The sequence below is a fragment of the Chlorocebus sabaeus genome, chromosome 20 (genome assembly GCF_047675955.1).
Source record: "Chlorocebus sabaeus isolate Y175 chromosome 20, mChlSab1.0.hap1, whole genome shotgun sequence".
In the NCBI taxonomy this organism is placed as follows: Eukaryota; Metazoa; Chordata; class Mammalia; order Primates; family Cercopithecidae; genus Chlorocebus; species Chlorocebus sabaeus.
The window spans coordinates 85,152,208-85,180,018 of record NC_132923.1 but is presented as its reverse complement, the minus strand read 5'-3'; the positions used below and the strand labels follow the sequence as shown (position 1 = coordinate 85,180,018).

Sequence of the window (27,811 nt, the reverse complement as noted above, 5' to 3'; positions counted from 1 at the left end):
TGGCTTGTGTTTACAGAAGGTTGCTGATCTTCTTTATCAAGGAGTATGGTTCTGCTTCTGCATGAAGAGTCTAAAGACTGATTGTGAAGGTTGCAGTGTTTGTGTAAAACACAAAATATAAATTAAATTGAAGCTTAGTGGCAACCTTTGGCTTAAAGGTTTTGCTCTGCTTCAAGAATTACAAGTTTGCATTCATTTCATCTGTATTTCTGTGTTTTGTCTGCCAGCCATCATTTCTCTATTATCCTTTTTATAGTCAAATGCCATCTGCCACTGCTGTGTTTCGGCATTGCATGCTATGGTTCACCGGTAGAAAGGGTAAGGTACTGTATGATCATTCTCATTTCATCTTGCTTTGAAAACTCTAAACCAGCAAATAAAAGTCCATTTTAATGATCCTGTCCTAAAGTACCTCTTGTCTATTAGGAGTGACTATTAGTTTTAGTATTAATGGTTTTGTTATTTTGCCTTTCCAGAGTAATCTCTCTTTTATGTTTAGAGCAGTCCAAGAAACTTAGAAATGAAAAGATTTGGAGAGGTTAGCACTTTCTCTCAACTACAAGTAACAGTACACTGTTAGAGATGCTAGGTATGCCAAGATAAGTAAATATTAAATACACTTACTGCTTAAAAATGTTTTGGTTATGAAGTCTAACAGAGGCCAGATATGTTATATGAGGTGTTTAGGCAGCTGTTGTCTTTTTGTGCTAGGATAGTGAATTGTAGTTATTTTTCTTCATTGTCTTGTTTCAGAAATTGACAGATAGTAATGAAAGATGCAAATTATATCCAACAAACATAAACCAGTATACTCAATAGTGATATCTCTAATGCTTCTTCTACATATCCTTAAAATATTTACTGTGTTTGATGATATTTATTCAGAGCTGCTTTAATAACGATGCTGTTCTGAAATTCTCTACTATATTTAACTTTATAAAACATTTTAAATCCTATTATGAAAGTCCAGAGTTTTTATTTTTAGGTTAAATATGTAATGCTTATAAATCAAAGCAGATAATTCCTACACTCTGGAGCTCTTTACTTGAATACAGTTGAATATTTTAGTGCATTTCAAGAAAGAGCTGCTGGGTGCAGGTAAGGCTGCAGTATGGAATTCTCTTCTCTGCAGTTACTAAGAAGGAGACACCTCCTTTGGACCCTCAGAAGCTGCATCTCTACCTTCTGATTTACTTTTAAATTATTTATGTCCCCATTGGCACTCTCATACTTATTTGGCTTATAAAACAAGGAATTTTCCTAAGGAAGGATTTAAATGATAAGAGTTATGCACATTTTAAAAATTGATTCATAGTTCTGAAACTGTCAGAATAATTAGTTTATTTTCTATTGTAGTAGTTATGGGAGTCTTAGCGTGAGATCTGGATTTTGCAAAGAACTTGGTAAGACTGTATTTTTATTGTTGTTGTTAATGAGAGCTATTTCACATTCATAGGTCCTTGATCATAAAATCCCTGCAAATTTGATAAAAAGTTATCAATGCCTGAGAGATCTTAAATTCTTGATTAGAATTGAAAGCAAATTTTAGCTATATACATGAACATATGTTTAAACATATGTTAAAAGTTTTCGTTGAATACACTAGTTTTTTTTTTTTAAGCAAATGAAATATCAGTTGATGCATTTATAAAACAAATTCTACTGTCAACTATTAAAGGGAAAGCTAGAGTTTGTTCAGATACATTCATTTATTCATTCAACATCTATTTTAGACATTATTCTGGGGATACAGTGGCATACAAAACAGATAAAACTCCTTGCCCTTTGGGTCATCCATTCCAGGAAAGGAGAAAGGTAATCAATACGATCAACACAATAAGTTAGTAAAATATAAGTAAATGAGAGTGATAAGTCCTGGGGAGAAAAAAATAAAATAGGAAAGGAGAAAATTAAATAGAAGTGAGATTGTGGAGAGAGGGGAGGTGTTGAAATTTTAAATAGGGTAGCTAGGGAAAGACTCACTGAGATGGTGCCTTTTAGTGAAGAGCTGAAGAAAGTGAGGGAACAAAGTATATGGCTATGTTGGTGGGGGAGGTGGGGTGAATAGTCATTTCTCTGCCTGAAATGACGTACCCACCCTGCCTCCCTCCACAACACTGTCACATACTTTGTTTTGTTTTTCTTTTTCTAGTTTATAGTCATATATTTGAAGAGCAGCTGGAGGCCAGCTCTGGTTGGAGTGCAGGTAACCATGCGGGGAGAGTAATGGGGAATGAAATCTGAGAGGACACAGGAAGTCCAACCATATGAGACCTTTATAAGGGCATTGAATTTGACTGAGATAAAAGGCCATTAGAAGGTTTTGAGCAGAGGAGTGACATGGTGTGATTTATGTTTTAACAGGATGGCTCTGGCCACTGTGTTGGGAGTAAAATTCAGAGGGGCAAGGACAGAAGTAGGGAAACTATTTCTGCAGTAGGAGGCTGTTGTAAACCAGAAGAGAGGTGGTAGTGGTTCCCACATGGTAGCAGTGGAGATGGGGAGATAGTGAGAAGTGGTCGAACTGTGTGTATGTTTAATCACCTTTATTGAGGTGTAATTATACTATATATTGAGGTATAAAATGTACACAATATATAGTTATGCAGTTTAATCAGTTTATTTACTCATAATTACCACTACAATCAAGATATAGATTCCATCATTCCTTTATGCTCCTGTCAGTCAGTCCCCAGCCCCAGCCCCTGGCCCCAGGCAACCACTTATCTGCTTTCTCTCATTGTGGAATAGGTGTTTTGTGTGGAGAATTTCACATAAATGGAATCATACAGTATGTACTTTCTTCTCTGGCTTTATTTTAGCTCAGCATAATGTTTTTAAGATTGATCTATGTTGTTGCATATATTAATAGTTCCTTTTATGTTGCTAAGTAATACTCTGTTGTATGATAGTATATTTATTCTGAAGGTTGAGCTGTAGCATATGACAGACAAGTCTAGGTCGAGTAACAAGAATGGAGTTGCCATTAACTGAAATGGAAGATCGCAGGAGGAACTAGTTTTGGGAGGGCGAGGGAAATGTGGGCATCGGAGCTTAGCTTTGGACATGTTTACTAAACAAGTTTTAAATGTCCACCAAATAGGCAAATGGAGATGTCAAGTAGGCAGTTAGAGTTCAGTGGAAAAGTGTGGGCTGCAGAAATAGAGTTAGGAGTCATTGGCATGTAGATGGTATTTAAAGTCACAAGAATTTGGGAATAAATGTTGAGAAAAAAGAGGTCCAACTACCGAGCCCTGGGGCACTCAAACATTTATTGAGAGGGTGCATGATGAGGTAAAACCGGCGAAAGAGGTTGAGAAGAAGCAACCAAAAAGGAGGAGGAAAATCAAATGAATGTGGTACCCTGGAAGCCACAAGAAAAGGTGTTTCTAGGAGGAAAGAAGGATCAGCGACTATGTCAAATGCTACTGACAGGTCAAGGAAGATGAGGATTGAGAAATGATTATAGGATTTAATAATGAGAAGTTTATTGGTAACCTTGAGAAGAGTGATTTTAAGATGGGAGTAGAAACAATACATTCAAGGTTTTTTTTTTTTTTTTTTTTTTTTTTTGAGACGGAGTCTCGCTGTGTCACCCAGGCTGGAGTGCAGTGGCCGGATCTCAGCTCACTGCAAGCTCCACCTCCCAGGTTTACGCCATTCTCCTGCCTCAGCTTCCTGAGTAGCTGGGACTACAGGCGCCCGCCACCTCGCCCGGCTAGTTTTTTTGTATTTTTAGTAGAGACAGGGTTTCACCGTGTTAGCCAGGATGGTCTCGATCTCCTGACCTCGTGATCCGCCCGTCTCGGCCTCCCAAAGTGCTGGGATTACAGGCTTGAGCCACCACGCCGGGCCGCTTTCAAGTTTTGATGTAAAGGGAAGATGAGAAATATAGCAGTAACTGGAAGGGGAAATGGGAGCAAGGGAGCTTTTGTTTTGTTTTTGTAGGATAAGAGAAATAATAGCATTTCTATGTTCTTGGCAGTGATTCAGTAAAGAGGGAAGAATTGATGATGCAAGAGAGAAAGGAGAGAGTTGCTGGATCAATGTCGTGGAGAAAGCAAGAGAGGATGGGATCTAACACACATGTGGGAGCAGTGTCTTTGGCTTGGAGCATGGGCAGTTTATCAGTAGTATTGTAACATAACTGTGGTTGTTGATGAGACCTTAAATAGATTAAAGCAGTGGTAATAGGGAGGAAAATGAACTAGATTTGAGATTTTTTAAAATCTATAGGAACTGGGGCACAGTGGTATGCACCTGTAGTTCTAGCTTTTTAGGAGGCTGAGGCCAGAAGACCACTGGAGCCCAGGAGTTTAAGACTGTAGCATTCTATGATCATACCTGTGCATAGCCACTGCACTCCAGCCTGGGCAATATAGTGATGCCTTGTCTCTAAAAAAGTTTTTAATCTGTAGGAACTGGTAATTGCTCAGAAATGGGAGGTAAGAGAATTTGGGTACTAAGGGTGATGCTCTTGGCTTGGCTTATTGTTGGATGTTGTCAACATCTCTCTCTCTCTCTCTCTCTCTCTCTCTCTCTCTCTCTCTCTTTCTTTCTTTCTGCCTTGCTTTGTCACCCAGGCTGGAGTGTAGTGGCATGAACTGCAGCCTCGACTTTCTGGGCTGAAGTGATCCTCCCATCTCAGCCTCCAGAGTAGCTGGAAGTACTAAAAAATTTAGTCTACACCACCATGGCCAACTAATTTTTTATTTTTTTAATAAAAAATTTTTATTTTAATAGTGAGTTATTTTTTGAGTTAAAATTTATGTATGTTTAATCAACTTCCTGAGGTATAACTCACTGTGTTGCCAGGACTGGTCTTGAACTCCTGGGCTCAAGCTATCTTCCTGCCTTAGCCTCCCAAAGTGCTGGAATTTCAGGTGTTAGCCATTGTGCCTCACCGTCAGCATCTGAAATAGAGAATATAGGAGATCAGAGGTGGTGGTGAGGGACCTCTTATGTTTAAGGTATCTGTGGGACACACAGATGATGGTAATTGGATCTGAGTCTGGGCTGGAAATGGAGATTTGTGGTCGTCGGCATACTGCTGGTAGGTAGAACTAGCAGTTGAAAATATGAATGCCTAACGGCTAGGCAGGTAAGTACAGTCAAGTGCTGCATAAGGACATTTAGGTCAACGATGGACCACATATATGATGGTGGTTCTGTAAGATTATAATACCGTATTTTTACTGTACTTTTTCTATGTTTAGATACACAAATACTTACCATTGTGTTGTAGTTGCCCTCAGTATTGAGTCCAGTAACATACTTTACGGCAGGGCATCAAATCTTTTGGCTTCCCTGGGCCACATTGGAAGAAGAATTGCTTGGGTCACACATAAAATACACTAATGATAGCTGATGAGCTAAAAAAGAAAATTACAAAAAAACCTCATAATGTTTTAAGAAAGTTTATGAATTTGTATTGGGTTGCATTCAAAGCCATCCTGTGCCACATGCAGCCTGTGGGCCGCAGATTGTGCAAGCTTGCAGGTTTATAGCCTAGGAATGATAGCCAAACCCTATAGCTTAGGTGTGTAGTAGGCTTTACCATCTAGGTTCATGTACTGATGTTTGCACAGTGATGAAATTGCCTAATGATGTATTTCTCAGGACACATTTCTCAGAGCAGATTCCAGTCATTAAGCAGTGCATAACTGTAAATGAGTTAAGAGTATGGCTGTGTAAAGACGCAAGTTGGAGAGGTCACACCCTGTGTAAAAGGGATAGGTGCCACTTAGTTCCAGACAGTTGTAGGCTTGGAATGTTCACCCATTATTGTCAGCTCATCCTTTTTTTTTCAAGAGAAGCCAGAAATTTAATTATTATTTTTGTGTGTGTGTGTGTGAATGGGGTTGAGTGTGTGTGTGTGAACTCTCCAGTTTTAGGAACAATTTTTTACGTAGACCAAATAAAATGCATCTATAGGCTAGATAAAACCTTTGGATTTTTAGTCTTTGATTAAAACCATGGTAGTAGTGAGTGTTATCCTTCTGGAAGATCAGAGAAGAGAGCTGATGATTAAACCTTGGATCACACTAGGGTAGAACTGCTAACAGGCTCAGAGGAATGATCAGAGAGGTTAGGATGAAAGCTATTAGCTTCAACCATATGAAATTACTGTTTTTTACAGGTGAAAAGTAGCTGCATATCAGCAGTTCATATAGCTCAATCTAATAGAAGACTAGTTCATATTAATAATTAGAAAAAAACTAATTATTTGAATTTTACCTTCAAATGAAATTGTATCTGTTTAATGATTTAATATATATCATTCATAATGTTACTGATAATATATTGGGGTAATAATAATAATAATGGCTAATATTTATTGAATGTTTATTTTATGAGTTTTAACTGAATAGTGCCTACCATAAAATAAACATTTTAACTCATGCAGTTTTCACAACCTTATGAGGTAGGTACTGTTATACTATTAGTGCTTTTATTTTATTGATTAGAAAACTGGGAGCCACCGACACATAGCTAATATAAGACAGAACTGAAATTTGAACACAAACAATTGTACCCAAAGCCATTTTCCTCTTCATTGTTATAAAATATATTGTAGAGATTCGTCAACTAGCTTATAATTAACATTTATCAGAAAAGGAATTAAGAGGCCGGGCATGGTGGCTCACATCTGTAATCCCAGCACTTTGGGAGACCGAGGTGGGTAAATCACTTGAGACCAGGAGTTTGAGACCGGCCTGGCCAACATGGTGAAACCCCGTCTCTACTACAAATATAAAAAATTAGCCAGTTATGGTGGTGCGTGCTGTAGTCCCAGCTACTCAGGAGGCTAAGGCAGAAGAATTGCTTGAACTAGGAGGCGGAGGTTGCAGTGAGCCGAGATGCTGCCATTGCACCCCTGCCTGGTTAACAGAGTGAGATGCTTTCTCAAAAAAAAAAAAAAAAAGAAAGAAAAGAAAAGAAATTAATGTAAAAAAAGGAACTCTAAATTACAATGCAGTTTAATGCAATTAAAAAATTTGATGCTAATTAGCTGGGAGCGGTGGTGATGTGCCTGTAATCCCAGCTACTCAGGAAGCTGAGGTGGGAGGATGGCTTGAACTTGGAAGGCAAAGATTTCAGTAAGCCGAGATTGCGCCACTGTACTCCAGCCTGGGCGACAGAGCAAGACTCCATATAAAAAAAAAAATCGACAATGACCACAAAAATGATAATTATGTGAAGTGATACATTTGTTAATTGGCTAGATCAAACCATTCCACAATGTATATACACTTCAAAATATGTTGTACGTGATAAATACAATTTTAAAAATCACAAAAAAACCCCAATTTGGCATTGTTAATGTTCTACATGTTCCATTACTTTGTAGAAATATTAGTGGTGGTGTTGGTGTTGGTGGTAGTGGTAACAACTACTATTACTACTACTAAATAAATGTTATGAACCAGGCACTGTGTCACAGGCACTGTACATTACTTATGTAATTCCTAAATTCCATAGCCTGTGAGATAGCTTTATGTCTAGTTTTAGAGTTAGAGTAACTGAGTTTCAGAGAAGCTAAGTGGCAGAGCCAAGATTCGTGCCCATGTAGGTCTACATCAGGGATTCTCAAAGTGTGGTTCCTGACCAGAGGGTCAGCATCACCTGGGAACTTGTTAGAAATGCAGATTTTTGAGCTCTGCGCCTCACTTGCTGAATCAGAAACTTTGGGAATGGGTCCGCTCTAGTGATTCTAATGCACTCTTAAGTTGAGAACCATGCATCTGGATCCAATGGTTTAACATGTTATTCCAGTTTACCCTCTTACAACCACTTACATATAAGAAGGAATTGTCCTCAATTTATAGATAAAGTGAGACACAGAGGTAAGCGATTTGCCCTTGAATTTGGGTTGTCTGTATGTCCTAACTTATATATTAGGCAAGTCTTGCCTTAAGCAAATCTGATGTGTGAAAAACAAATAAAATTTTAAAGATAAAAATTAAGGATATATATGTGATTAGTTTTCCATAAAATAATCCTTCATTTTCAAAAGACTTTACAGGGAACTTTTTTTTTTTTTCTCGGTTGCAGTGAGCCAAGATCACGCCACTGCACTCCAGCCTGGGCGACAGAGCAAGAGCAAGATTCCATCTCCAAAAAAGAAAAAAAAAAAATGCAAAATTACTACAAATAAACCAGTCGTTGATGTTATGGTGAAGGAAAGTGTTTAATTCAGAGAAGTTATATTGATCAAGTATATTATGGCAACATCACTGCTACTGCGTTAACATCAATCAGTTTAGCAAGGCACATCTGCATCATTAATCATTTAGTAAATTATAAACCGTGGTTGCAGGCTTAAAGGTGTTCTGCTATCTGAACACTATCACTAGTAAACAGAGGCCATTATCAGTAGGACTATTGATTTTAAAAAATTTTCCTCTGTTGTTTCATATTTTTTATTTTCTTGTGATAATTCTTCTCCAAAATGAAACCAAATAATAAAATATTTCCACACTTTATGTAAGGGAAGTAAATCAGCTATAACTAATTTTCTAATTAGATTTTATCATTTCAATAGGTGTTAGGAAAATGCTACTGAATTCACATATTGGGAGTTTGTTGTATTATTGAGGAGGGTTGGACTTCACTGATGTACTTTTCTTCTTTATTTGCTTTCTGTACAAGATCTTGCCTAAATATTTGAAGTTATAATCTTTCCAGGTTTAACTAATTATGGACTGTTTGAGTTAATAGCTATCAAGGTTAGAGAGGATAGTTTTATTTTTTGTTAATAATGTACATTTTATTCCAGCATTCCGTTTTCCATAATTTCTAAGTAGTAAAATTAATACTCACTTTAGAAATTTGGGAAAAGTATGAAGTAGTATAAAGATGATACTAATAATCATTCATAATACTACCACTTGAAGATAATTGTTAGTAGCATGCTTGTGTATTTCCTTCTGATCCTTCAGTTGTTTACAGTAATCCCCTCTTATCTGAGATTTCACTTTACACAGTTTCAGTTACCTGTGGTCAGCTGTGGTCTGAACATACTAAATAGAAAACTCCAGAAATAAACAATTGATAAGTTTTAAATTGCACATTGTTTTGCTCCATCCCACTTGGGTGCGAATCATCCTTTTGTGCCATTATCTATGGTGATGATGCTACCTGCCCATTAGTCACTTACTAAGTAGACTTCTTGGTATCAGATCTGCTGTTGCAGTGTACTGCAGTGTTTGTGTTCAAGTAGCCTTTCTTTTACTTAATAATGGTGCCAGACTACTACAGTGGTGATGCTGGCATATTGTTAGAATTGTTCTATTTTATTATTAGCTGTTAATCTTACTGTGCCTAATTTATAAAAGAAACTTTATTATAGGCAAGTATGTAATAGGAAAAAATATATAGTACATATAGGGTTCAATACTATCCACAGTTTCAGGCATCCACTGGGGGTCTTCCTATGATAAAGGGGGACTACTCTGTGTGTGAATGAATGTGTGTTATAAAATTGAGTCATTCTGCCAGCCTGGACCAACATGGCGAAACCCCCCCCTGCTAAAAATACAAAAATTAGCCCTGTGTGGTGGCTAGCGCCTATAGTACCACCTTCTTGGGAGGCTGAGGCTGGTAGAACCACTTGAATCCGGGAGGCAGAGGTTGCAGTGAGCCAAGATCTTGTCACTGCCCTCCAGCCTGGGCAACAGAGTGAGAGACCATCTAAAAAAAAAAAAAAAAAAAAAAAAAATTGAGTCACTCTGCATAAATAGGTAATCCAGATTTTCAGTTCTAAGTATTATGTCATGATCCTTTCCCCATGACACTGAATGTTCTAAGAAAACTTGATTTTGGCTAGGTGTGGTAGTTCACGCCTGTAATCCCAGCACTTTGGAAGGCCAAAGCGGAGTAGATCACTTGATGCCAGGAGTTCGAGACCAGCCTGGCCCACATGGTGAAACCCTGTCTCTACTTAAAAACAAAACAAAACAAAAAATTAGCTGGCGTGGTGGTATGTGCTTGTAGTCCCAGCAGTACTCAGGAAGTTGAGGTGGGAGAATCACTTGAACTCAGGAGCAGAGATTGCAGTGAGCTGGGATTGCACTGCTGCACTCCAGCCTGGGTGACAGAGTGAGACCCTCTCTCAAAAAAAAAAAAAAAAAAAAGAAAAAAAAACATGGTTTTTAAAAGTTGCATAATATTTCATTTTATAAATAATATATTTAGCCTCTCATCTGTATTGTACACATTTTTCTCCATTTTCTCTGTTTGGGTAGTCTTTAACCAAATCTCTGGTTAACTGAGGATACTTAGATTCATAAAAGAATTTGTCAGAACTAAAGGCATAAATATTTTTAATATTCCTGAAACAGCCTTCCCGATTGCATTTACTCTTCTCTGTTTTCATCACACCCCTCATCAGCACTTAGTATTATAATTTTAAAGGCATGCCAACTCAATGTCACTACAAAAATATATTTTGACATGTTTGTTTATTTCTTGTTGGGTGACTTGTTTATTCCTTTGACCATTTTGTTGTTGTTGTTCATCTTTTTTTATATCCTCCTTTTTTGAAAGTAAAAGGAAACAGACTTATTCATTAATGCTATTATTTCAGAAACTGCTGTTATATATTAAGTAACATTTTTTTCAGTTTGGAACACATCACTTGCTAGGTATTAGTGTGAGAAGTAAATTAAGATGTATAGACGGCTGGGCGCGGTGGCTCAAGCCTGTAATCCCAGCACTTTGGGAGGCCGAGACGGGTGGATCATGAGGTCAGGAGATCGAGACCATCCTGGCTAACACAGTGAAACCCCGTCTCTACTAAAAAAATACAAAAAACTAGCCAGGCGAGGTGGCGGGCGCCTGTAGTCCCAGCTACTCGGGAGGCTGAGGCAGGAGAATGGCGGGAACCTGGCAGGCGGAGCTTGCAGTGAGCTGAGATCCGGCCACTGCACTCCAGCCTGGGTGACAGCGAGACTCCGCCTCAAAAGAAAAAAAAAAAAAAAAAAAAGATGTATAGACAAAAGCATTTCCCTACCTTTGTATATAATATACCTGAAAAAAATGCATGGAAGTAGACTGTGTGAGTTGAACAAAGACCTGCATGGTATAGGAGGGTATATTCTTACCACATACTATAAAGTCCTTAATGACATTTTGCCTTTTAGAGAAAATATTTATTCATAAGATTTATTTATACATTTTATTCCTTTCCTTCAAAAATGAACATATAGGCCATGGACCAGAGTCTGATTGGCCGAATTCTATGGATTGTTCCAATGATAAAGATTTACTGTTTTCAGCTTTCTTAATGATTTCTCGGTTGTATTATGTTTATTAAACTTCTGTTTATTATTATTCCCATTGCCATTTTAATTTTTCTGTTTTTCTGCTAATTAAAATAATGGTAGTACAGCCATTTATGGAAAACAGGATGCAGGCTTCTCCAAAAACTAAAAATTGAGCTGCCATCTGATCCAGCAATTCCACTACTGAGTGTAAGGTTGTCCCCCAGTATCTGTGGGGAATTGGTTCCAGGACCCCCACTCCCCACCCCTAGTACCAAAATCGCAGATGCCCACACCCCTTATATAAAATGGCACAGTATTTGCATAAACCTGTGCCTGTTCTGCTATATACTTAAACCATCAATAGATTTCTAGATTACTTACAGTACCTAATAGAGCATACATGCTATGTAAATAGTTATCATACTATACTTTTAAAATTTGTATTATTTTGGCTAGGGGTGGTGACTCACACCTGTAATCCCAGTACTTTGGGAGGCTAAGGTGGGCAGATCACCTGAGGTCAGGAGTTCGAAACCAGCCTCGCCAACATGGCAAAACCCTGTCTCTAACAAAAATACAAAAATTAGCCAGGCATGGTGGTGGGCGCCTGTAATTCCAGCTACTGGGGAGGCTGAAGCAGGAGAATTGCTTGAACCCGGGAGGCAGAGGCTGCAGTGAGCCAAGATCATGCCACTGCTCTCCAGCCTGGGTGACAGAGCAAGACCGAGTCTCAAAAAGAAAAAAAATTGTATTATTTTTATTGTTCTATTATTATTTTTAATTGTTTCTTTTTAAAAATATTTTTGATCTTTAATTGGTAGAATCCACGGATGTAGAACCTGCAGATTCAGAGGGCCAACATACATCCAAAGGAAATGAAATCAGTATGTTGAGGAGATATGTAATGCACTCCCCACTTTCACTCATTCACTGTAGCATTATTCGCAGTTGCCAAGATATGGAATCACCCTAATTGTCCATCAGTAGATGAACAGATAAAGAAAATGTGTGGCCGGGCGTGGTGACTCACACCTGTAATCCCAGCACTTTGGGAGGCCGAGGCGGGCAGATCACGAGGTCAGGAGTTCAAGACCAGCCTGACCAACATGGTGAAACCCCATCTCTACTAAAAATACAAAAATTAGCCGGGCCTGGTGGTGCATGCCTGTAATCCCAGCTACTCAGGAGGCTGAGGCAGGAGAATCTCTTGAACCCAGGAGGCGGAGGTTGTAGTGAGCCAAGATCACACCATTGCACTCCAGCCTGGGTGACAGAGCAAGACTCTGTCTCAGAAAAACGAAAAAGAAAAGAAAAGAAAATGTGTATGTATGCACAGTGGAATACTGTTCACTTTTATTTTCCTTTCTAATTTTTTTTTTTTTTTTTTGGCCAGAAACAGTGTGTTGAGACCAGTTTTTTGTTTGTTTGTTTTTTGTTTTTTTGAGACAGAGTCTTGCTCTTGTCGCCCAGGCTAGAGTGCAATGGCATGATCTTGGTTCACTGCAACCTCCACCTCCCAGGTTCAAGCCATTCTCCTGCCTTAGCCTCCCAAGTAGGTAGGATTACAGGTGTCTGCCACCACGCCCAGCTAATTTTTGTATTTTTAGTAGAGATGGGGGTTTTGCCATGTTGGCCAGGCTAGTCTTGAACTCCTGACCTCAAGATCTCCCCGCCTCTGCCTCCCAAAGTGCTGGGACTATAGGCGTGACCCACCATGCCCAGCTGAGACCAGGTTTTTCTTTTTTTTGAGATGGAGTTTCGCTCTTGTTGCCCAGGCTAGAGTGCAATGGCGTGATCTCTGCTTACCACGATCTCTGCCTACCGCGACCTGCGTCTCCCAGGTTCAAGCGATTCTCCTGCCTCAGCCTCCAGAGTAGCTGAGATTACAGGCATGTGCCACCATGCCCAGCTAACTTTGTATTTTTAGTAGAGATGAGGTTTCTCCTTGTTGATCAGGCTAGTCTCAAACTCCTGACCTCAGATGATCCACCCACCTCAGCCTCCCAAAAGTGCTGGGATTACAGGCGTGAGCAACCGTGCCCAGCCAAGACCAAGTTTTCGAAAAGAAGGAAATCTTCACCGGGCTTGCTGGCTCATGCCTGTAATTCCAGTACCTTGGCTAACACAGTGAAACCCCGTATCTACTAAAAATACAAAAATTAGCCGGGCCTGGTGGTGGGTGCCTGTAGTCCCAGCTACTTGGGAGGCTGAGGCAGGAGAATGGCGTGAACCTGGGAGGCGGAGCTTGCAGTAAGCCCAGATCGCACCAGGGCAGGGACCCAGCTGAGGCAAAGGAACTGGGGCATTGGTTGGAAAAGATGGGCTTGAGTCATGGCATGAGGCATGAGTTCAGCAAGTCTGTCACCAAGTGTTTGGGAGGTTTGGAAACCTGGCCAGAGAAAGGCCTAGGGATGCTCCCCGTATGGATTTAAGGGTCAGGGAGTCAAACATTAACCTGCACCTAATTTAATTTTAATCCTGTTCTAACAGTTCTCTTACTATGTCAACTGAGGGAGTATTCCCAGATTGAGTTCTCTTACTATGTCAACTGAGGGAGTATTCCAGATTGTTGAGGGAAACAAACCAATATGTTTTGTCATATTTACTCCTCCTTTGCAGAAGTCCTGCTTTCCAAAGAAGACTGAATGTAGAGCATGAGGTTACCAGTAAAATAAGGATGCCAGTGCTTACTCTAGAGGTGTTGTGAGATTAGAGAAATGCATATAAATACTTAACATGGTGCTTGGCAAATAGCAGGGCTCGAAACATCTTAGGTGCTGCTGTTACTCTGTATGAATTTACTTGTGATAATGCTGCTGTTGTTTCTAGGATTCCCCATTTCTCCTTTTTCTAGTCTAGGGTTTGGCCTGGTGATAACCCAAAATAGGTCCTTGAAAATCCCACACACTGAGGATGGCACAAGGGATACAGAACTGATCGAGTGCTATTCAGGGCGTCTCAGTTTGATAGGAGGAATGACTGATGAGCATAGCAGCTGGTGCAGCAGGAACTGTACCAAAGGCTTAAGTACATTTTCTCATTTAATTATTTTAACAACCCAAAAGATAACTATGAGGAAACTTAAGCACAGAATGTCAAATAACTTATGCATAGTATGTAATTCGGAACAAATAATTACAGTACAACATAAGTGCTATAGAGACCTATGGAAATGTTGAAGAGAAAACTAGTAGAGGCAAGGAAAAGCTTCACAGAAGAGAGAATGTTTGATGTGGGTTTTGAAGGATGAAGTAGAGGTGGAGATTGGCAAGGCTGGAAGTGGAAAGAAGGGTCACTTAGCAACCTGCAGAGAAAGGGGCAGCACATTCTAAGTAAAGGGAACCGTGTGTGCACGAACTTGGAAGTGTGGAAAAGGATGAGTTGTTTGAGAAATGTGAGAAGTGTCCTATATTTTAGAATACACAGGAGGTGAGGAGAAGGAGGCTTGAGTTGAGCTGGAACTAGGTAGATCATCAAAGATCTCATACACCAGAATGATAGGTTAAAACACCTTTTCTGTAAATTAGAAAAAGGCAATTTTAGTCAGGGAAGCCTCCTCATCACATATGTGGCTCAGAGGGAACACTAGGAGCCGGTAGTGAAGAGAAGTGAGATTGGAGGCAAGGAGCCTAGTGTGGAGCTTACTGCAGAGGCTCTGGTGAGAGATGGTGAAGGTTTGAACCAAGGCAGTAACGGTGGTTGCTTTTACTTACACAGGGTACATCCTGATTGTCAGTGGGTAGACTATGAATGGAATATATATGACTATTTAAAGTATAAAAACTGACGCTTGACCATGTTCTTTCTGTGGGAGTTTTTAGGTAGCTTACAAAAGTTTTGAGGAATTTACATTTTCAACTAATGAGATAAATCAGGGTAATGCCATAAATGCAATGTACAATTGAATTTTAGCAGTGTGGACAGGTTGGTTCATGGTAGAGAGAAGTGAACCTGAGTCATAGCCTATCTGAAAAGAAATACCTTTTCTAACTTTGTATATAGAAACTAGAACTCCGTTTAACATCGTTGTCTAATATATATTTTTTGGCATGTCATCATTAAGAATTTCTTGGGCCAGGCATGGTAGCTTATGCCTGTAATCTCAACACTATGGGAGTTTGAGGCAGGAGGATTGCTCAAGCCCAGGAGTTCAAGACCAGCCTGGGCAAAGAAGCATGATCCTTTTCTGAAATTACCGGGGCATGGTGGTATGCATCTATAATCCTAGCTACTTGGGAGGCTGAGGTGGGAGGATCACTTGAACCTAGGAGTTCAAGGCTGCTGTGAGCTATGATTGTGTCAGTGCACACCAGCCTGGGCAACAGAGCAAGACCCTGTCTCTAAAAAATAAACTAAAAAACTTTTTAAAAAGAATTTTTAAAAATGTTTTTACACTTTGTACTTAATGAATTTGATTTAAGCATAGTGATTTGGTATAAATCATTATAAGTCCTAAATGTAGGGAGGGCTGAATCAGTGACATTTTACTATATATAGACTGTGTTTTATGAGATGGAGTTAAAGCTTGTGGAATGTACTTGGATTATGTCTGAGTTTATATTGCAGCCTTGGTCTAGGACTATATGCTCTCTGAAAGAAAGGTGAAGATATTATATTAACAGCTTCTGCTAAATATAGAGAGGGAGGAAGCAGCTTACTGCTGGTTCTTTGCCCTCAGCAGAAGTCCTTGGAAAGCTACTGGGGGCAAAGAGTGAAGCCTTCAGAAAGGTTGTTTACCAGGAATATTAAAAGATTATAATGCAGAAATGCCTTCACTCTACCTTATACCCTGAGGAAATATTTGCATATTCTTTTTAAAGCTAAAGGGCTTCCTTACCTGCAATGTGTAAAGAATAACATCTATTTTCAGAAAATTCTAGAGAATTTTCTGAAATTTTATTTATAGTAACATAAATCAATCATGATAATTTCTTAAAATGTGGTTCTGTTACTCTGTTAGGCCACATCCGTTTTGGCTTTGCTTGCCTTGGAAGTCAACAAAAGAATTAAGTAGCAAATTCTTTTTTCCTGTAGATTTATATTTTTGGCCTTGCTTTAGTTTCTTTCCTGAATTTTCTAACAGGCATTTTTTTTTCTCTCTCTTTCCTTTCATTGACTTACTCAAAAGTTGAGTGATGTGTAATATTCTTCCTTTCTGAAACTCTTAGCTTTGGTAATCAATGGACAGGTATTTTTGAAGTTCTATATTTTTCCTCATGAATTGAGATTTAGCTTTAGCTTCTTCTAATTACCTCCTGTCATCTTTCTTTTCTTTTCTTCCCCAGAATATGTTAAATATATATTTTACGTTTTGGCTTTTCCTAAAGAAGGAAGGTTAAATTAATAAATTCAGTAAAACCTCTTTTAATAAGATTCTTGCAGAGGTCAAGTTTACCAAATTTCAGGATTAATTGAGTCTGAGACTCTTCCAGCCCCAAATAAAATTTTGGTAACCTACCACCTCCTAATCTGATTTTCTTCCTGTCTTCTCTGTGTTATGGAATAGCACTTCCGTTTACCCAATTAGCCAAATTTGAAGCATTCTGTTTCCCTATGTCTACATTCCCTACATTCTCTCTATATCTGATGAGTTACTATGTCCATTGGATTCCATCTTTTCTTTATCTCCTGTCAATGTCATGAGCCAGGTTCATTCTTTCTGTAGCTTTTTAAGCTTCCTATGCTTCCTGTTCTCCCTTTCTCTGGATTCTTTTCTGCCAAAGCAACCTCCTTGTTAACATTTGAGTGAATTCTCTAAAACCATCCTATTTCTAACATTTTTTTCTAGTCCTTTCAGTATTATATTAATGTGTCTTAAAGATTAAAAACTCAAATCCTGACTTTTCTAGTTTTCAAATTTAAATAATGACCTGAGATTAGGCCTTCTCTGAAGCCTAGAGTTAAGATAGGAAATATTTACTCTAGGAGCTACATTTTTAGGATATATTCACAGATGGATTTGGTGAGGCTTTCCATTGACTAGGAAGAATTTAACTTAGAAGCATGTAATTTTGGAATGAACTGAAAAGAACCCATAGGTTTTCACTGTCTGCTTTGAATGAATCACTGATACCCGGTTGCCCACTACAGTGCTGACTTTGTTCTGAAGACTCACAGCATTGCCTCATACCGTCGAAGTGGAAGTTGTGGGGGAGAAACACTTCTGTAAATAGTTGTGTGCGTTTTATCTGACAGTTTTGGAGACTTCAGCTAAAACTATTCATAAATTATTAAAGGATCCAATTGTGGCAGGATCATTAAGTGAAATAAAGATTTCTTAGGAAATCTGTTTTTAGTCTCTAAATATAATAATGGAACTCTACACTGAATAATAAATTAGCAGATCATCATTCCTCATTCAACAAATATTTATTGAGCACCTATATGCCTGGCATTATTCTAGGGGCTTGGGATACATCAATGTATAAAACAAATAAAGATCCCTGCCTTGGTAGAGAGCTTACGTTTCAGAGGCAGGAGGGAGAAATAAACACGAATAAGTATACAATCATGTGTTGCTTAATGATGGGGATCGGTTCTGGGAAATGCATCATTAGACAGTTTCATCATTGTGCCAACATCACAGTATATACTTACAAAAACCTAGATGGGATAGCCTACTGTACACCTAGGCTACATGAGATAGCCTATTGTTCCTAGGCTACAAACCTGTAGCGTATTACTGCAGCAAATACTGTAGACAGTTGTAACACAATAATAAGTATCTGTGTATTTAAACATAGAAAAGATACAGTAAAAATATAGTATAAAAGATAAAAAATGGTATGCCTGTATAGGGCACTTACCATGAACGGAGCTTGCAAGATTGGAAGTTGCTCTGGATGAGTCAGTAAGTGAGTGGTGAGTGAATGTGAAGGCCTTGGACATTACTGTGCACCACTGTAGATTTTATAAACACTGTACACTTAGATTACACTAGATTTATTTAAAATTTTTTTCTTTCTTCAATAATAAATTAACCTTAGCTTGCTGTAATTTTTTTTTTTACTGGATAAACTTTTTAATTTTTTTTAACTTCATGTCTCTTTTGTAATAACACTTAGCTTAAAACACAAACATCTTGTATAGTTATACAAAAATATTTTCTTTATATCCTTATTCTCTGAGCTTTTTTCTATTTAAGATTTTTTTTATGTTTTAAAGTTTTTTTAAAAAAAATGAAGATACAAACACACACATGATCCTAGGCCTACACAGGGTCAGGAACATTAATATCACTGTCTTCTGCCTCCACATCTTGTTCCACTGGAAGGTCTTCAGGGGCAATAACAGGCATGGAGCTGTCATCTCCTATGATAACAATACCTTCTTCTGGAATACCTCCTGAAGGAGCTGCCTGAGGCTGTTTTACAGCTTTAAAAAATAAATAAATAGAAGGCATACACTCTAAAATAACGATAAAGAGTCTGGGTGCAATGGCTCACACTTATGATCCCAGCACTTTGGGAGGCCAGGCAGGAGGATTGCTTGAGTCCACAAGTTTGAGACCAGCCTGGGCAACATAGCGAGACCCTGTGTCTACAGATACTTTTTAAAAATTAACCAGGCATGGTAGCATGCACCTTGTATTCTCAGCTACTCAGGAGGCTGAGGTGGGAGGACTGCTTGAGCCTGGGAGGTCAGGGCTGTTGCGATGAGCTGGGCAACAGAGTGAGACCTTGTCTAAAATAAATAAGTATAAAGTAAAATAACGTTAAAAAGTATAGTATGGTAAATACATAAACCAGTCACATTGTCATTTATTATCATTGTCAAGCATTATGTACCATACATGATTGTACATGCTGTACTTTTGTATGACTGGAAGAGCAGTAGATTTGTTTACACCAGCATCACCACAAACACATAATGCATTGCCCTACAAAGTTAGGACAGCATCAGGATGACTATGTCACTAGGTGATAGGAATTACAATCTTACAGGACCACTGTCATGTATGCAATCCCTCCCTCCCTCCTTCCCTCCTTTTCTTCCTTCCATTTCCTTTCTCTCTCTCTTTCCTTTCTCTCTCCCCTCCCTCCCTCTTTCTTCCCCTTTCCTTTCCTTTCCTTTTCTCTTTTCCCTTCCTTCCTTCCTTCCTTCCTTCCTTCCTTCCTTCCTTCCTTCCTTCCTTCCTTCCTTCCTTCCTTCTTTCCTTCCTTCCTTCTTTCCTTCCTTCTTCTGTTTCTCTCTTTCTCTCTCTCTCCTTTTTTTTTTTTTTTTTTCAGGGTCTTGCTATGTCACCCAGGCTGGAGTGCAGTGGCATGATCATGGCTCACTGCAACCTTGATCTCCTGGGCTTAAATGGTCCTCCTACCTTGCCCTCCCAAAATGATGGGATTACAGTGAGCCACTGCACCCAGCCTGCAGTCTGTCTTTGACTAAAATGTCATTATTGCAGTCCATGACTGTATATGTTAGAAGGGATAAGTATAATAGAGAAAAGAAAAAGGTAGTGCAGGATAATGGGAATTGGGAATGCTGGATTAGGGGGCCAGGTTTTAGTCTATGCTGTTTAGAAGAGTTCCTTGAGAAGATAGCATTTGAAAAGGTGACAAATTATCACTTGTCCTCTAATTATGACTACCAATTAGTTGCTAAGAAAATGTCAGGCTTTGAAAATTAAGAAAATGTGGATCAGCCTAAGTGTGATGGCTCACCCCTGTAATTCCAACACTTTGGGAGGTAGGGGGATAGGTTGAGCCCGGGAGTTCAAGACCAACCTGGGCAACATACCAAGACCCTGTTTCTACAAAAAATAAAAAAAATTAGCCCGGTATGGCACTTGTCTGTGGTCCCAGCCACTTAGGAGGCTGAAGCAGGAGGGTCACTTGAACCTGGGAGGTTGAGGCTGCTGCGAGCCATGTTAGCACCACTGCATTCCAGTCTGGGCAATAGAATCTTTTTTAAGACTCTATCTTAAAAGAGAGAGAGAGAAAAGAAAAGAAGAAAATATAGATCAGATTTTATCCCAAACCTCAGGGATAGCTGAACGAGGGAAGGGAAAAAAATGTAAACAAATTAGAGCATTCTACTGTTGTAGATGCTTTGACAGAAGCATATCCAAGGTGTAGTAAGGCACACAGATCTTTCTAATCTGATCTCACCTCTGTTCTTAATATGATAGCAGTTTATTTAAATAATGACTCAGACTTCCTGGATATCAAAGCATGGGCTTAGATCACTTTAGTCTTAGTCATGTGAATTGGTCATTCTCTCTCCTCACCTCTTTTTACCTTTTTAAAAAATACCATCTTAGGTTGAATTCATGTGAGCTGATTTTAATTCTAAAAAAATCTATCTATATATATATATATATATATATACCATCTGATTACTCAACATGTCCCAACTTGTTCCAAATTATAGTCAGTTGCATTTTGAACCATCTAATTATCTAAGTCGGATATTTGTATTCAGCATCCATCCTACTATTTGTAGTGTAACTACCCACAGATCCATAATGAGCAAGACACGAAAATGTGCAAGGCACTTTGCAAAATGCCAGAGATACAGCAATGAATAAGGCTGGCAAGCTTCTGCTTTCTAAGAGCTTACATTCTAGTGGAAGAAGCAATCAAGTAAGATATTACATGTACTATATACCAGCAGTTCCCAGACTTTTTGGTCCGAGGATCCTTGTACACTTTTTAACATTATTTAAGGACTTTAAACAGCTTTTGTTTATGTGGGTTATATTTATTAATTTCCCAGTTTAGAAATTAAAACTGAGAGATTTTGAAAACATGTACTTACTTATTTAAAATAGCAACAAAAAACCCATTATACTAACATTAATGAGAAAATAATAATTTTCCCAAGCAAATAGTGAGAAGAATGACATCATGTTAGATTTTTGCAATTCTCTTTAACGTCTGACTTAATAGAAGACAGCTGGATTCTCACATCTGCTTATGCATCCAATCTATTATGATGAGTTGTTCGGATTGAAGTATATAAAAATGTAGCCTCAACAGATAACGTGGTTAGAAAAGGGAGGAATATTTTAATAGCCTTTTTAGATAACTGCAAATATTCTTTGATACTTCACCAAAAGTTAAGTGATAGTTACTTAAAGTTTAGTTGCAATGTGAAATCTGAAATAGTATTAATGACATTGATGTACAAAAATACTCTATCACATTAAAATCCATTGGTTTGTGTGGCACTTTGAATAGATCTTTTATGCTTTGTATGATTTTGTAACATCATGCATTGGTTATTTGAAAATCAAATTGGTTTACTGAATTATATGGATCTTCCAAATATTGACACATTTCATTTTATGACATAAAAAAATTACATTTGTTGATATTGTTCCAAACTTATCAGAAAAGGCTTTAAGTTTTCAGAATCTGTCAAGGTCATGGTGGCTCGTGAATACATGTTTTCCAAAATTCTAATGTTTGCCTACAAGCTTGAATTTTATACTTGGCAACAAATACTGCCAATTTTTCCTGAAACGACAAACTCACTTCATTCATTTTCAGGGAAATGTTTGCCAAACACCCAAGAGTGAATAATTTAGTTTGTCATTTGTTCTTTATAGTAAAAATGATATCCTATTAACAAAGTGCCCCTTAGTTCACTACTCAGACATTTGCACAAACGCTTTTCCTTGAGATAACCATCATACTTTAGTATGTAGCAGAAGTACTTTATGTGTGCTTCCCATTTGTCACAGAGACTATGTATTTAAAAAATATTTACTCGAGGGTCGAAATTTGATAATGTTTACTGCTTTTCTTCAAGGGCATTCTTAAAATAAATAGGAATGTTTTATTTTTCTCTGCAAGCATGTAGTGGTGAAGAATTTAGTGACTACCAGTTCTGTTTGGTGCCATTGCCTTGATTTGTGCTCGTGTACCAACAGTTTTATCACCATTGCTCTTACAGCATCATTGCAAACATGACAAACGCAGATTATGTTTCAGTATTAGTACGAAAATAGTTTTGCACTGAGGACCCCCCATCTCATTGGATTCCCAGCGTTGTTACATATCTTATTTCCCCTCATTTTCACAGTGGAACCATGAGGTAGTTGGTGATACTAACTCCTTTTGAACCCAAGTTTCCTGACCAGAGTTTCTGGCGTTCATTCTTTCTGTTTCCTACGTTATCTCCAAACTGTAGAAAAGTTTATATTGTTATTCCTTAAGAAGGACTTTGTCCAGCAAAAACAGAATGGGATGGGGTGAGTTTATTTAACAGAACTAAGGGTGTTTGAAGCCTAGAGATTCCATTCTCATTGCTGCTTTTTAGGTACTATGTCATTGTGAAATACTAAACTTTTCTGTTTCCTTACTCTAGAAAATAAGGATAATAATAATACCTATCTCACGTAGTTGTTGTGAAAATTTAGCTAATACATGCTATATGCTTAGAACCATGCTGACACAAAGTAAATGCTCAATAAGTTTCGCTTTTATTATTTACAGTTAGAGATGGGGCTCAGGCATTCCAGCTGAGGGAACAACTTGAGCAAAAGCAGAGAATTGTGTCATGTGAGCAGTAAATACAGTCTAACAGAAGTGTAGTGGTTCATGGAACAGTATGTTGGGAAGTGAAACTGGGAGGGTAGATTTGGACGCTGATTATTGCTAGACTAGAGCTCTAAATTGTTGTTCCAATTTGTGTCCCTAATGCCTAAGACAATGACTGGTACATGGTGACATGGTGTATGTATTTATATACTGCCTGAGCATTGGAATATTTGAATAAGTTTGAGGCAGGAGAGAGCAGGTGCTGTTATTATGAGCAACATAGGAGGAGAAGTTGACATTGTAGCATAGCCTAGAAGAGTGAATAGAATTCTAGTAAGCAAAGGTATTAGAGGTGTGAGACAAAGCAGCAAATGTAAGAAAATGAGAATGTTTGCTCGTTGTACTTGCCAGAATTTCACAAAGGCCCTTGCCAACAAAATTTCACAAAGGCCGTGACTCAGTAACTGAGCACAGTTCTCCAAAAAAAAAAAAAAAAAAAAAAAGACCGTAAAGACACTAAACAGGATAGAACAGTTTCCCACATCTCTAGCTTAAATCACTGCATTTTTAGAAAGGCAAGTTTAGTGATTCTAGTCATTGCCTCTTTCTGCACATAAGATAATGTCCAACAAGATTAGCGATTATGCCTCCATGATATATAACCAGATATACCCTTATACCCAAACTTTAATGAGATTTTGCTCTACTATAACTTCTAAGCACATACAAACCTGCCACTACCAATATATAAACTGTGGTCTAAAACCCTACTTTGGAACAGTCTAACAAAAATTCTCTAAAAGACTCTCCTAGGTAACAGTCCTCAGTAAGACTTCTAAATAAAACTAAATTTAATTCTTTAAAAGATGCCCTGTTCCTGTGTTTTTTTTTTTTTTGCTTAGTTGACAGAGGCTGAATGGGTGAGGATAGTTGAGCACTGTGGCTCATGCCTATAATCCCAGCTGCTTGGGAGGCTGAAGCAGGAGGATCCCTTGAGGCCAAGAGTTCAAGACCAGCTGAGCAACATAGCAAGACCCAACCCCACCCCCATCTCTAAAAGAATAAAAAATTAGCTGGGCATAGTGGCCTGTGCCTATGGTCCTAACTAAATTGGGAGATTGAAGCAGGAGGATCGCTTGAGCCCAGGAATTTGAGGTTGTAATAAGCTATGATCATGCCAGCTCTCCAGCCTGGGCAACAGAGTGAGACCCTATTTCTTAAAAAAAAAAAAAAAAAAAAGGGTGAAGATAATACCTCACCAAACGATATGCTACCCAACCAAGTTATTGTACTTTTCAGGAGACTGTTAATTACTTGAGATCATGAATTGTTTTATCCTTGCTCATATCCCAAACGTAGTACCCCATGCATACTGGGGCTCAGTAGCTACCTGAGCAGTGTCTCAGCAGTTATCTTGTAAACGTGGTTTTTTTGTAATGTTTTTATTTCACAATAACTTTCAGAGAAAAGGAGGCCTTCCTGATTATAGAGGTTACTTTTTTTTTTTTTTTAGCTTAAATTGCAGAACAGGCAAATAACCACTTCCTTTTGTCTACAGGCAGTAATATATTCATAGTTGTTTGTGTCTTAAAGGAGAAGATATGACTTTAGGAGGACAGATCCCTAAGCAGTGGATCAGGAATGGTAAGGTATAGGAGTTTTAGAAAGTTGTCCTAAAAGCTTTCTTGTAGTTTAGATTATGTGAGTTACACTGGAAGAGTGAAATCTTTTGAATAACTTCATATTCCTATTCAAATGTGTATAATATAGAAAATGTGGTTAGATATGTAATAAATGAGCAAAGATGATAAAATCCTGAAAATATATTTTACGTACTAAATACTGTTTTCCTCTGTGCACACCTTGTATTGTTTCCAAATAATCCAGGCATTATTGGGAATTAGGAGTTACCAGTAATCTCTTCTCTACTAATTTTCTCTGGCAAATTGTTCTCTGGATTAGTAGAACTTGTTTTCTCTGTTGGATTGATAGAACATGTGATAATAATAACATATTGGTATTTTCATGTATGTCAGGCATTGTGGTAAATATTGTATGGATTAATTATCTCATTTAAATCTCACAACCGTGTAAGATCTAGGTAGTGTTACCATCCCCATAGGTAATATTATTATTCTTAGATTATAGATGAGAAAAGTAAAGCTTAGAGAATTTAAGTATCTTGCCCAAGGTCAGAATGAATAAGGTCAAAGCTAGGTATCAGACCAGGATTTGGACCCAAGAGTCAGCCCTCTTGGCCTTTACACTGTGCAGCTTAAGAGATACTAAAAAGCAATAGCTTTGTGGGACATTGGGGTGGCTTAGCGTAGTGTTTTCCAAACTGGATTGCAGTCCATTAATGGATTATAAAGCTCTATTTAGTGGGCCCAAAATCAGCATTTAAAAAAAATGAATTACGACAGAAAAATATCAATGTGTATGGCATATAATAATAACAAGCACTCTTTTATGAAACAAATGTTCCAGTTTATATGTATGTGTGTATGTACACATATGTGTGTATATGTATATATGAATTGGGTGATGTTATAAAATGTACTTCTTATTGTGGGTCACAGTCAAACAAAATTTGGAGCCCACTGGTTTAGAGGATGGAAAGCAAGCTGGAAAATATAATGAACAGAAGTGGTAGCTGCTAGAGAAGAAATTCTAGAGATAAACTGAATGTATAAATAACATTATAAAAAAAGGGAAGAAGAGTTAACTTGTTTATATGTTTGGTAAAATACTGTAGTACTCAAAGCTGTTTTAACTGACTCCTTAAGTTAGGCCCTTTTTGGTAGGGATTCACTCAGAGTTAGTATAACTTTAATTTTACTTCTAGAGAGCTGCCCCTGCAGGTGGTTTGTGAATTGTGTATATCATTACTGTATTTTTATTTCTCATATGAACAATTTGTTGTGATTGAATAATAACCAGACATCTCTGGTGCTTCATAGACACAAAGCCCTTTTTTCTATTAGATCCAATAGAGTAGAGGTTTGTTTACTGATATGGTAGGAGAATGGGAGAAGGTGGATTAGATTAGTCACAATAATATTAACTCTTGAATTTTCAGCTGAAAGGGAGAATTTAGTTCAACTTCCAATTTTAAGGTGCAAAGTGAATATTCATTTTTTCAGGACTATCATAAAACAGCACAAAAATACATATTCAGACAATACAAGTGGCTTATTAAAGTCAACACTAGAAAAAAGTAGCAAAGCTACATGTATACATTAGTCCTGCTCCTGCTCCTGTATAGTAATTTGCTCTCATATTTTTGTATAGTATAGTAATTTGCCCTCGTTTGTTTAGTCTGTCTTTTTTACCTGGAATGTCTTCCCTGTCAGTGCCCCGCCTTCTCCAAATACCCCCACTTCTTTCTTTCTCTCTCTCTCCCTCTCACCCAGACACACACGTATACACTCACATACCTTTGCCTCCAGTTTCTGTTCAGTTTTAAAACTCAGCTTTAATTTCCTTGCCTCAGAAGCTTTCCCTGAGTTAACCTTTACAAACACAAATCTCTTTATTTATTTTGATGCTCAAATTGCCCTCAGTTTGGCCAGAGGAATCCTATTTAAGCTGACTTCTGTATTCTTTTAACATGCCCCTGGCATTCTTTAAGTATTTCCTTACTTTCTGACACAAAAAGACATTCCAGGCTCATTTTATACATTCTCTGTCCTAGTTCTGGAATCAGCTGTTTTTCCAGGGAGGGCTGGTTTCTTCTAATGGAAATGATATTTAGAAATCAACACCTAGTACTAGGTTTAGTTACTGGTTATAAAGTGTTATGGCTCCCAGGCCCTCTGGAGAGCTAAGAAACGTATGAATGTTACATACATAGGGGTGTGTGTATGTGTACATATGTGTACATCCATGTTCATATTTATTTCCATATGTGTTTATCTACATGTATATTGAAAACCATGATGAGGTCATGCTGATACCTCTAGTTATAGGCTATCACAACAGAAATAATTCTGTTTTTTCCCTTACCATATTTAACTCTATTTTCCAAAAGTGAGAAAAACTTTATCTTTGTTGTATTTACTATTTGATCAATCCTTCTGTATGTAATTATTTTCCAATCATCCACCTCCCTTTGTAAATGTCACTGTCACTCCATTTAGCCTTGGAAACCTTGTGCCATGCAGAGTCTGTTCACTGCAACGTGGACACTTTCCTTCCTTTTCTTGGGTTCTGACTCCTTGTATTGGACTTTCCCATTGTGTAGCTTCCCTCTTCCTCTTGCTTTGGGCTCTCATGCCCTATGCTAGGTTGTGCCTTTACATGATGCATGGCCTCTTCACCCTATTCAGGCTCTGATATCCTGAGCCTGATTTTCCACCCATTTGGTACAGTACTTTTAACTAAACTACAGAGCTCATTTGAATTTTCTCTCTAGTGCTCCTTTTCTGTTCCAGGATTCAATCCAGGATGCCACATTGCTGTTAGTTGTAATAGTTCTTTATTTGTTTTTTATCTTTTATGACCTTGACATTTTTTATGAATATTGGTCAGTTATTTTGTAGAATATCTCTCATTTTGGATTCATCTGATATGTTCTCATGATTTGATTGCAATTATGTATTTTTGGCAAGAATACCACAAAAATGATGCTGTTTCCTTGTCTCAGTGGATTGTACTGGGAGGTATAGGATGTCCATTAATCTTATTACTGGTGATGTTAACCTTGATCACTTGATTAAGATAGTGTACCAGATTTTTCCATTGTAAAATTATTATTTATTCATTTAGGGGAGATACTTTTTTCTCTTGTGAGAGATACTTTGAGTCTATGCCAATTTCCTGTTTCTCCTCACTTTTGCCTACTGATTTGAGTCATCAGTGGATCTTGCCTGAAGTAATTATTGCTGTGGTGTTGATCTAATGGTCTAATTTTTCTCAGTCCTTCTACACTTATTCATTGTATTATTTTTTTTTTTTTTTTGAGATGGAGTCTCCCTGTTGTCGCCTGGGTTGGAGTGCAATGGCACGATCTCGGCTTACTGCAACTTCTGCCTCCCGGGTTCCAGCAATTCTCCTGCCTCA

At 38.1% G+C, this 27,811-nt stretch overlaps 1 protein-coding gene and 1 long non-coding RNA gene across 5 annotated transcripts in view; both read left to right on the top strand.

Moving 5' to 3' along the window:
* OSBPL9 (oxysterol binding protein like 9) overlaps positions 1–27,811 on the top strand; it is a 167,054-nt gene that overhangs the window by 54,533 nt on the left and 84,710 nt on the right. The gene's annotated exons all lie outside the window — the stretch shown is intronic.
* On the top strand, positions 260–27,804 carry LOC140709237 (uncharacterized). The gene is made up of 3 exons (XR_012089667.1): positions 260–318; positions 1,357–1,403; positions 27,714–27,804. It is a non-coding gene; the product is annotated as an uncharacterized lncRNA (long non-coding RNA).